This window comes from Palaemon carinicauda, chromosome 24 (assembly GCF_036898095.1).
Source record: "Palaemon carinicauda isolate YSFRI2023 chromosome 24, ASM3689809v2, whole genome shotgun sequence".
Lineage (NCBI taxonomy): Eukaryota > Metazoa > Arthropoda > Malacostraca > Decapoda > Palaemonidae > Palaemon > Palaemon carinicauda.
Window position 1 is genome coordinate 91,900,617 of NC_090748.1, and position 12,500 is coordinate 91,913,116.

Below are 12,500 nucleotides of genomic sequence, written 5' to 3' on the forward strand. Positions count from 1 at the left end.
GCTTCAAACTTAAAACCCGAGATTCACGAGTTCATCTTTTGTAAAAAGGTCACAGCAACATTTTAGAATATGCAGCTAAACCCTTCGATTTCCAATTCTTTCCAAATTAAAATGGAAGCCAGATATAAATTGTAAAGACATTCATTATTTTAACCTCGGAAATCCTTTACGGGGTTTTATAGAATTGGTTTAGAATTATACTGTGCCTACTTTTTTTATTCCAATTGTACCAACCGTGTGTCACACAATCGTACATAAATTATTTTGTATATATTATGCTTGTATCTGCGCTCTTCCCTCGCACTAAAAAGAACCAGAAATAACATGTCTGCGTGTTTCCTCTCTAACAATATCTGTCTCTCGAACATGAAAATTCCTGTTGCCTTGAGGTTTTGTATATAAAGGAGAGTGTTCTTTAATAAAGTTACTCAGTTGATTGCATCCTGCCTTTGAGTCATAACCCCTTTCTCTCCGGCCGTCACACAATTCTTTCCAAATTAAAATGGAAGCTTTATATAAATTGTAAAGACATTCACTATTTTAACCTTGGAAATCCTCTATGGTGTTTTATATAATTTGTTTAGAATTATCCTGTGCTTACTTTTTTTTATTCCAATTCTTTCCAAATTAAAATGGAAGCCAGATATAAATTGTAAAGACATTCATTATTTTAACCTCGGAAATCCTTTACGGGCTTTTATAGAATTGGTTTAGAATTATACTATGCCTACTTTTTAACGTATTTTTTCCTTTCGTTTTAGCTGATAGGGAAGATGGTTGAAACAAGAGTGAGTGTAGGCCTACACTGTTGAAAATTTGCCGTAAAAGAATTGTAAAAATCCTGGAATAAATGTTGCCAGGCATTTACCGTTTTTAAAAAATGGATATATTGACGTAAAAGAGTGATATTACGGTCACCAACCCGTAAAAGATAATAAAAAAGCAAGTTAAAATTACGGTCGCCTGTTATTTTACTGGAGATACTGCTGAGAACAGCATATATTTACGGACATTTTCCTATTAAAATTGCGGTTTTTTTAAACAGTTTAGTTAGCTAGTTAAGCATGGTAGGGAATAGTTTGTAAAGTTAAACCTTAGTAAGATTAATTAATGTAAAGTATAGTTTAGCCTCAATTTTATTTATATAAAAGTAACTCTCTCTTGTAATGGTCTTAAAGTTAGCATAATAAAATAATGATTTCGCAACATATTATAGTGAATTGTATAGACTATGTTTTTATTATTCCTTCATAGTTTAATTCTATTAATTTGAAGTTGTTATTTTCGTGTTCTATATCCCTGCTCTTTTTTTTTTTTTTTGCAGAATCCACAAGGATTTGGTTCGGTATATAACGAAATACTACGCTTTACCTAGGAATACAAAATAAAACGAAAAGTAAAAAAAAAATGAGCAATTATTTTATTAAATTAACTTCAAGACTATAATAAGGAAAATGTATATTTATATAAAAATGTGGTTAAAACCAAACTTTACATCACTCTTACTAATGATTAACTTTCCAAACTATTTTTCAACCATGGTTAGTTAGCTAACAAACTATTTTCTACCATGGTTAGTTAGCTAACAAACTATAACAAACTATTTTCTACCATGGTTAGTTAGCTAACAAACTATTTTCTACCATGGTTAGTTAGCTAACAAACTATAACAAACTATTTTCTACCATGGTTAGTTAGCTAACAAACTATTTTCTACCATGGGTTAGTTAGCTAACAAACTATTTTCAACCATGGTTAGTTAGCTAACAAACTATTTTCTACCATGGTTAGTTATCTAACAAACTATTTTCAACCATGGTTAGTTAGCTAACAAACTATTTTCTACCATGGTTAGTAGTTAGCTAACAGTTCTCACACTTCTTTAACCCACCTTTCCTATCAGCTTAAAATAAACGAGTAAAATTTACCCACTAACCTCTATATGATTTTAGATCCCAATTTTCTACCATGGTTGGTAGTTAGCTAATAGTTTTCACTCTTCTTTCACCCAAATTTTCTATCAGCTTAAAATAAACGAGTAAAAATTTACCCACTAACCTCTATATGATTTTACATCCCATTCTATGTCACCTTATGGCATAGGACATCTTGCCTCTTGTATGGTTACGAACCGAGATTCTATGCGTCGGTGACGTGTTATCGCTGCAACCATACGTCACAAGGCTTGAGTAGCTGTCAATCAACGTCATATTCTATTTTATCTCTTTTTTTTTTCTTTTTTTTTTGGGTGTGCTGTGGCTATAGAGTGTGGCTCTCTCTAGAGATTGAAGTCGTGATGTTAGCATCACGAGGGAAAATGGGATCAATTTAATTCTTTTATTTCTTTTTTTATTTAATCTTTTCGTTTCGTATTCGTTACATTTTTATTCTAAAAGCATTATATTGGATAGTGAGGTTTCCCTTTTATGCTTTTTATTATATCTCTTTGCTTTTATCCGTAGTCAATCCTTTGCTTTTTCAATTTCACAACAGGAGTTTTAACCTTTTTTTTTTCAAACATCCATTTTTTAAAATTCTTTTTTTACGTTTACGTATCATGTTTTTTTCCCTTCAGTTTTACCAACTTTGTCGAAAGAAATGGAAAAGAGAGAAAATTAGGGAGTTAATATTTTAAATGAAAGGGGAATAAAAATGACTATTGATATAGACCTATCTGTCTGTTTTGAAATTAATATTTATTCGACGTACACATTCTTGAGCACTTCCACGCATGTACATATTATTATTATTATTATTATTATTATAATTATTATTATTATTACTTGCTAACCTATAACCCTAATTGGAAAAGCTGGATGCTATAAGCCTAGGGGCTCCAACATAGAAAATAGCCCAGTGAGGAAAGGAATCAAGGAAAAATAAAGTATTTTAAGAACAGTAACATTAAAATAGATATCTCCTATATAAACTATAAAAACTTTAACAAAACAAGAGGAAACGAAATAAGATAGAATAGTGCACGAGTGTACCCTCAAACAAGAGAACTCTAACCCAAGACAGTGGAAGACCATCATACAGAGGCTATGGTATTATCCAGGATTAGAGAACAATGGTTGGATTTTGGAGTGTCCTCCCAAAGAGTCCCTTCTACCCTTACCGAGAGGGAAGTATGCCACTGAACAATTACAAGGCAGTAACCCCTTGTGTGAAGAATTTTTTGGTAATATCAGTGTTATCAGGTGTATGAGGAGAATTTGTAATGAATATGCCAGACTATTCGGTGTATGTGTGTAGGCAAATATTAAAGTGAACTGTAATCAAAGAAAAAGATCCAATGTAGTACTGTCTGGCTTGTCAAAGTACTCCATAACTCTCCAGCGGCAGTATCTCAATGGCTGGTGCCCTGGCCAACCTACTACATATAGTACATATGCATATTCATAAATAAATAAATATTTCAATATTATCTAATTATCTATCTATATATATATATATATATATATATATATATATATATATATATATATATTTACTGTATACCTGTGTTTATAATATACATAAACATAAACACTGTATATATATAGATTTATATATATATATATATATATATATATATATATATATATATATATATATATATATATATATATACATACATACATACATACATACATATATATTGCATATAGAGGTTACTTTTGTATATAACTACCAGCAGATTTTTTTCTTTTTTACGAACTATAATGAACTTAATTACTAGGAAACCAGAGGATGTGCGCCAGACCTGAACAAATAAAGACATAAAAGATAGAGGCGAGATATGAGACAGAAAAAAAAGAAAAAAAAAGAGCGAGCGAGTGAAAATATGTTTCATTTGGAGAGCTCTTCATAACCCCCCAAACAATTGGTGTCCTTAAAGATCAATGGTTGGTCTTTGCCAGGATAAACCGCAGTGTCTATTCATCAGTGAGACCAGCGGCTATATTCTTCTTCTTCTTCTTTTACTTCTTCTTCTTTTGCATCTTCTTCTTCTTCTTGTTTTACTTCTTCTTTTGCATCTTCTTCTTCTTCTTCTTCCTCTTCTTATTCTTATTCTTTTTCTTCTTTTTCTTCTTCTTCTTCTTCTTGTTCTTCGTCTTCTTCTTCTTCTACTTTTTCTTCTTCTTCCTCTTCTTATTCCTCTTCTTTTTCTTCTTTTTCATCTTCTTCTTTTTCTTCTTCTTTTTCTTCTTATTCTTCTTCTTCTTCTTCTTTTTCTTCTTCTTCCTCTTCTTCTTCTTGTTTTTCTTCTTGTTCTTCGTCTTCTTCTTCTACTTCTTCTTCTTCCTCTTCTTCTTCTTCTTCTTCTTCTTCTCCTCCTCCTCCTTCTTCTTCTTCTTCTTCTTCTTCAGCTCCTCCCTAGGAGTATATGCTTCCTCCCCGAAGCCCGAGGGGAGCAGTAGTTGTAATTCTTTGTCAGACTTTCTTTCTCCCTTGTGTTCTTTGTTTCTATTATTCTTCCCTTCCTCCTCTACAGTTCTTCTTACAAAATCCTCTGTCTTGTTAGGTGGAGTATTTCCCTATCTCCCTCCCCCTCGTACTGCCCCTCCGTAAGGCCCCCCCCCCTTCCTCCCTTACTCCATTTGGTGTTTCCTTCCTTTCAGCTTGTCAAGGTCCGGACTTCCCCCATTCTTCATGGGTTGGCACCATGTAACCTCGGACATCAGAGCTTTTGTTTTGCCCTTTTAAAATACAGCCCCCATTCCCACCTGGGTACTCTCTCTCTCTCTCTCTCTCTCTCTCTCTCTCTCTCTCTCTCTCTCTCTCTAAGCTCGGACATCAGAGCTTTTGCCTTGGCCTTTAAACTACAGCTTCTATTCCCACCTGAGTATCTATCTCTTTCTCTCTCTCTCTCTCTCTCTCTCTCTCTCTCTCACTTTGGACAACAGAGCAATTGCTTTGGACTTTAAACTACAGGATGTGGTGGCCTACGTGGTAACGTCCCTGACTGGTAAACGCCAGACTGGAGTTCGAGTCCCGCTCAAACTTGTGAGCTAAGGACGGGTGGTTTCAGGGAGCCTATAGGTTTATCTGCTGAGTCATCAGTAGCCATTGCCTGGCCCTAATTGGTCCTAGCTGGAGTGGAGAGGGTTATTTGGTCAGTCTCTAGGGCATTGTCCTGCTTGATAGGGCAATGTCATTGTCCCTTGCCCCTGCCATTCATGACCGGACTTTAAACCTCTAAACTTTATTCCCCCCTGAGTATCTCTCTCTCTCTCTCTCTCTCTCTCTCTCTCTCTCTCTCTGTGTGGGAGAGGTATATCCCCTTGAGGTATGCCCAGCATTCCTTATAAGAGGCCCTGACGACACTTATTGATGACTCTCTTTACTCTCAGCAGATAAAAGGAATCGCTTTAGAAAGCGGCTTTTGAGGGAGTGTGGGGGATATCATCATTAAAGGATACTGTCTGGGATTCTGAATTTGAATTTCTGCATAGAGAGAGGCCAGTTTATATGAACACTGGCTCTCATCCCTTGAGTATCGTATGTATGTGTGTATTTATGTAGACTTGGATAGAACAAGCATGGAGATGCCAGAGAGAGAGAGAGAGAGAGAGAGAGATAGTTGGGGCTCATGTGTAAGAGGGCAAAGTAGTTTTAGAAATGGAGTACTGTTGGAAGAGGAAAAATTGATTGGGACGACATCAGTAAATGATATGCGCATAATACAATAGTCAGGTAGTCGAACAAACCTTTGACATTAACTAATATGATTGTTTCGTAAAAATCGGTACGATGGAAATTATCAAATAATGACATACGTATTTTTTCACATGACAGATGTACACAAACACATGTGTGCATATATACATACTTGTGCAATGTACCTCCAGCCCTACCCTAAAATTTTTCCTTCTTCTGTAAAAGATGCATTTCTGCCGCTTCACAGTATTCTTGCTCTTTTTTTTTTTTTTTTTTTTTTTTTTTTTTTTTTTTTTTTTTTCTTCATATGACAGGTGTACACAAACACATGCGTACTTATGCATTTTACCTCCCGCCCTACCCTAAAATTTCCCCATCGTCTATAAAAGATGCATTTCTGCCTGTAAACAATATTCTTGCTTATATAATTTTAGCTAAGAGTCTACCTTTGGTAGAATATTTGTTAAGAGTTTCCTCATACATTTGGCCTATTTCAGACACAGACGAACATACTGAACCAAAAACCTCATTTTGAAGGTTAAAATTGGACTTTACCCAATATTACCGAAGATTTGTTTATCTGTCACTTGTTACCAAGAGAGGAGAGACGGGCGAGGCGCCTGGTTAATATAAATATCAACAGTAAGTACTGCTTGTCTACGTGAGATCTCCCAATCCCTGTTTTGCTTTTTCTTTTCAGTTATTTATTCTGGTTTTCTTAAGGGTAACTCAATTTGTGATATCGGTGTTTGGATTTTTTTTAAACAAATTTGTGGAGGGTAACCTCAATTATGATCTCTGTGGTCGGATTTTAAAGAGAAATTTACTAAGGCTAACCTGAATGATGACGTCAGTTTCAGGTTTTTTTTTTTTTTTTTTTTTTTTTTTGCGAAAGGTAACCCGAATTACGATTTCTGTGGTAGGATTTTTATAAAACAGTTTTACTAAGCGTAACCCGAATTATAATGTCGGTTTTAGGATTTTGTAAAAACAAATTTGCGAAGGGTAACCTGAATTTATGATGTCGTTTTTTTTTTTTTTTTTTTTTTTTTTTCACGATGGGTACCCCGGTTATGATCTCCGTTTTAGGATTCTTAGCAATAAATTTACTAAGGTTAATCCGAATTATGATATCTATTTTAAGATTTTTTAAATCCCAAATTTGCGAATTGATACAAAAATGTTTTTAGCCTAAGCTCCATATATGCACGTACTTGTACTTGTACACAAATATATGTAAGTTTTTTTTTATGAATAAAAATTACCTTTCGGTTAATATTTTCTATTAAAGAACTTAGGTGTATAACCATTGAGATCGTTTGGGGTTTTTAAAACAGATTAATTTTTCGTATTTATCATTTTTCATTACAGTTTCAATAGGCTGCTCTTATATTGGTCCTTTCTTCACATGAAACACATAATATACTAAGCTATATGTATAAAAGATTTCCATTAAGTAGAACTCCCATTTTTGTAAGATTAGTATAATTGAAAATTAACTATGTAAGTTAGCATATATTATTTCTAGTTTTTCGTACAGAAAAATATTTTCATGTTCTATACAATATTAAATTGGTATCAACGTGTTCATTCATTGTACTCGAATTGTGCTATGTAATTCAAGTTTTTTTTTTTTTTTTTGTCTTTTTTTTCCAAATTATCCTTAAACGAGTAATTTTTCTCTTTGCCTTTCAATGCATTTCGGCTAACAGGTCGGCATAATTTGCATTCATTATGTAAACATGTTGCAAAATTATTTTTGTACTATGCTAACTTCAAGACCATAGCAAGAATAATGAACCTTTATATAAATAAAATTGTGGCTAAACCATACTTTTATATGAATAAAATTGTGGTTAAACCACACTTTACATTATTCTTGCTAATACTCGACAAACTATTCCCTCATCATGGTTAGTTAACTATAGTCCATTTCTTTTAGCGAGTCATATTTGCACCGACTCGCAGCGGTGCCCTTTTAGCTCGGAAAAGTTTCCTGATCGCTGATTGGTTGGACAAGATAATTCTAACCAATCAGCGACCAGGAAACTTTTCCGAGCTAAAAGGGCACCGTTGCAAGTCGGTGCAAATATGACTCTCTAAAAGAAATGGACTATAACTGTCCTCACTCTTATTTCACCCATCTTCCATATCAGATAAAAAACATGCTCAGATATCTATCTCCCTATCAACTTCCCATCCATGCACGGGAATGATAAAATGTTTCAATCTAATTGTACAAAGAAGTAGATGCAAACATTGGGGAAATTTTTTTTTTTTTTTTTTATTTTGTTGAATTTCATATCATTCTCTTACTATCTTATGTTGTTGAATTTCATATCATTCTCTTACTATCTTATGTTGTTGAATTTCATATCATTCTCTTATCTGGTTTATACGAATGCTTCGCTTCATAGACAGAAACATAAACACGGCTGCATTTATGTTTGGCTTCTGCTATCAGTTGTTTTTTCGTTTTATTTGGTGTAACTTGATTGCTTAGGTCTTTTAATCTCATATTTAGATAATCGTTTAGATTGCGAACCTAGTTTTGGTTCTTTTTCTCCTTCTAGCTATTGTTGTTGTTGTTGTTGTTGTTCTTCTTCTTCTTCTTCTTCTTCTTCTCCAACATTATTCTCATATTTAGATCATAGTTCAGAATGCGAACCTAGTTTTATTTCTTATTCTTCTTCTAGTTGTTGTTGTTGTTGTTGTTCTTCTTCTTCTTCTTCTTCTTCGTCTTCCTCTTCTTCTTCTCCAACAATATTCTCATATTTAAATAATAGATTAAAATGTGAACCTACTTTTAATTGTACTTCATCTCCTTCTCCTTCCTCTGCTTCTAATATTTGTAGTTCTTCTTCTTCTTCTTCTTCTTCAACATTAAATAATGAACTTTACATCGTCATCTCTGATTCAAAAATATCATATTGTATTTGTTTAGTAATTTTAAGAATCATTTAATATCCCGTCTCTCCCCTGACTATAAACTCAGAAATGCTCATAAACAGGACCCAGCGAAATTCAAAGCCTTGTTGATATCAATGATGATGGGTGAAAACAGCGTTGATGATAGCTATAAGGGCTTATATCACTGCTTATGAATAAGTGGAAGCCTGATAAGGTAAGGGCATGAAGGGTCAAGTCATGGAAGGAGGCTGGAGGGGGGTGGGGGGTGGGAGGGGGGGGGGGGGGGCTAGCCATTTGCCCAGCTCATTCAAAGATGTTTACTTAGCAGCCCGCGATGGGCCTTTGCCAGATCGTGTGCCGTATCGGGTGTCGAGGGAGGCAACAGATGCTTTTGTTGTCTCCTCAGAGAGGGCGCTGTGCATTGTTTGCAGCTGCTGGGAGAGAGAGAGAGAGAGAGAGAGAGAGAGAGAGAGAGAATGTTGGACACAACTAAAGTGAAATTAGTTAAGGAAACATAATCATGGAAAGCAGACGGGGAATTTACTCGTATATTGAGAGAGAGAGAGAGAGAGAGAGAGAGAGAGAGAGAGAGACCCAACTAGAGTGAAATTAGTTAAGGAAACATAATCATGAAAAGCAGACGTGGAATTTACTCGTATATTGAGAGAGAGAGAGAGAGAGAGAGAGAGAGAGAGAGAGAGAGAGAGAGAGAGAGTAAACTAATGGTGAATAAATACATACACTTATAAATATATGAAAATGTATTTGACTATGTGATTTCAGGCCGGGAATTATCCGAGAACCTAAACACTTTTGAGACTTGGAGTAACTGCTCTCTCTCTCTCTCTCTCTCTCTCTCTCTCTCTCTCTCTCTCTCAATATACGGGTACATTACCCGTTTGGTTTTCAGCTATGCTTTCATGATTATGTTTCTTTTAACTAATTTCTCTCTAGTTACGTTCCACCGCATTTTATCATATATATATATATATATATATGTGTGTGTGTGTGTGTGTGTGTGTGCGTTGTAAGTTTGTGTGTACATGTACGTGTATGAATGTGTGTTTTAGAAGAACGCCCAGAGTTGCTCCTGCTTTGCTTAAATATAACTACATTCTGGCCAAAATTATCCTTAATGAAGTCACATTAAGTGAAATAAATTACTAAAGTACTCCTTTGTGACGTTGATTTTCATGTCCGAATTAAGTGGTTCTTCATTATGGTCATTACAGTGTGGTACTTAATGGAATAAGCTGCGAAGGTACACCGAATATGAATAGTATATTTGCGAAGCAAATTGTCTAAATGGCGTATTACTTATTCATGCCTTGTGGTGGCCGATGTGGTAACGTCCCTGAATGGTGAACGCCAGACTGGGGTTCGAGTCGCGCTCAAACTCATTAGCTTTTTTGGACGATGCAACCTCGCCATCCTTGTGAGCTAAGGATGGGGGTGTGGGTGGGTTTGGGGGAGCCTATAGGTCTATCTGCTAATTCATCAGCAGCCATTGCCTGCCCTCCTTGGTCCTAGCTTGGGTGGAGAGGGGGATTGGGAGCCGATCATATATCAGTCTCTAGGACATTGTCCTGCTCGATAGGGCAATGCCACTCTCTTGTCTCTGTCATTCATGAGTGGCCTTTAAACCTTTAAATGAATAAGAACACAGGATAAAGGGAAATTGAAAATAGTTTTATATCCATTGAAATTGCTTTGAGCTTAATTCTTTAATTCGAGAGATTATTTAAATGGATGTTCAGGCCTGCTGCCACTGCAAATGGTTTTGGAAAACAGAAACATGTATATTTGTAGTTATAATATTTACGTAAACATTGTTATGCAAAGTTATGTTTAAATGGTTTTGGAAAACAGAAACATGTATATTTGTATTTATAATATATACGTAAACATATTGTTATACAAAGTTATAAGGTTATCGGATTTCTTGAACAATAATTTTGTAACGGAAAAGTCTTTAATAGATATTTTTATCTTGAATGTTGAATATTTGCATATATGTACCAATTTGTTAGTGACTAATTGTAGACGGTTTGGAGAAAATATAGAGGTAGCTATACGTAAGAGAATTTTAAATACTTAATATAATGTTTATATATATATATATATATATATATATATATATATATATATATATATATATATACATATATATATATATGTTTATGTATGTATATATATTTATATATTTCATTACACACACGCATATATATATATATATATATATATATATATATATATATATATATATATATATATATATATATATATATATATATATATATACATACATATATATGTAAATATACATACATACATACATACATACATATATATGTATATATACATACATATATATATATATATATATATATATATATATATATATATATATATATATATATATAAATGTGTGTGTATGAACAAGCACGATTTTATAAAAGGAGACAGTGAAAGCTGTTAAAAGTTAAGACTTTTCAAACTAGGCAATCAAGCATTCAGGCAAGCACACAAAAGCTTAGACGAAGACTAATGGATCAAACTGGCAAAACGTGACGTTGAGAATACTCAAAAACTTCATTTCTGTCGAGAATGAGGTGAACGGTTTTCCTATTTCGAAGGAGGTTAAAAGGGCGCGCATGAATGGCAGAGGCAAGGAATAGTTACTGCCTTAGAGACTGACCATATATATATATATAAATATATATATATATATATATATATATATATATATATATATATATATATATATATATATATATATATAATATATATATATATATATATATATATATATATAATATATATATATATATATATATATATATATATATATATATATATATATATATATATATATATATATGCTCAGCGCTCAAGCCCCCTCTTCACCCGAGCTAGGACCAGGGAAGGCCAGGCAATGGCTGTTGATGACCGTGCAGGTCGACTTGTAGGGTCTCCCAAACACCAACATCTTTGGCTCACAAGGTTGGTGAGGTTGCAGATACTACAAAAACCTAGTAAGCTTGAGCTGGTCTCGAGCCCCAGTCCAAGGACCAGGGAGGGCCAGTCAATGGCTGTTTATGATTCAACAGGTAGAACTATAGGCTCCACCAAACCCCCCAGCCCTAGGTAACAAGGATGGTAAGGTTGCAGACACGGCAAGACGCTATCGAGCTTGAGCGGGTCTTGTAACCCAGTCCAAGGACCAGGTAGACTTATAGGCTCCACCAAACCACCCAGTCCTAGATAACAAGGATGGTAAGGTTGCAGACACTACAAGAAACTATCGAACATGAGCGGGTCTTGTACCCCAATGAAGGCAGATAGCCAGATAGGTTGCTGTGGCCTGATTGGTAACGTCTCTGCCTGGTGTTTGCCAGTCGGGGGTTCGAGTCCCGCTTAGTCTCGTTAGTGCCATTAGTGTTTGCAACCTTACCCTCCTTGTGAGTTAAGGTTGGGGGGTTTGGGGGAGTCTATAGGTCTATCTGTTGAGTCATCAGCAGCCATTTGCCTGGCCCTCCCTGGTCCTAGCTTGGGTGGAGAGGGGGCTTGGGCGCTGATCATATAAAATATGGTCAGTCTCTAGGGCATTGTCCTGCTTGCTAGGGCAATGTCCCTGTCCCTTGCCTCTGCCATTCATGAGCGACCTTTAAACCTTTATAGGGACGCTCCAATAGGCTATTTAAAGGAATAAAATAGTACGTTAATTACTTTCTCACTTATTTTAAGTCACGAATCGTGTAAAGGCATTTCCAGGTTAGCATTGTCCTTGTGTAGATTAGTCAGGTGTCTCCTGTCATATCAGGATGTGATTTATGAGTGTTCATTCTCAAAGAGGAATTTTCTTTAGAAACGAACGGCCGAGTTTGATGTATTTTACCACCGGAGAGAATTATATGTTTTGAAAGTCTCGGTCGTCTATTGTCAAT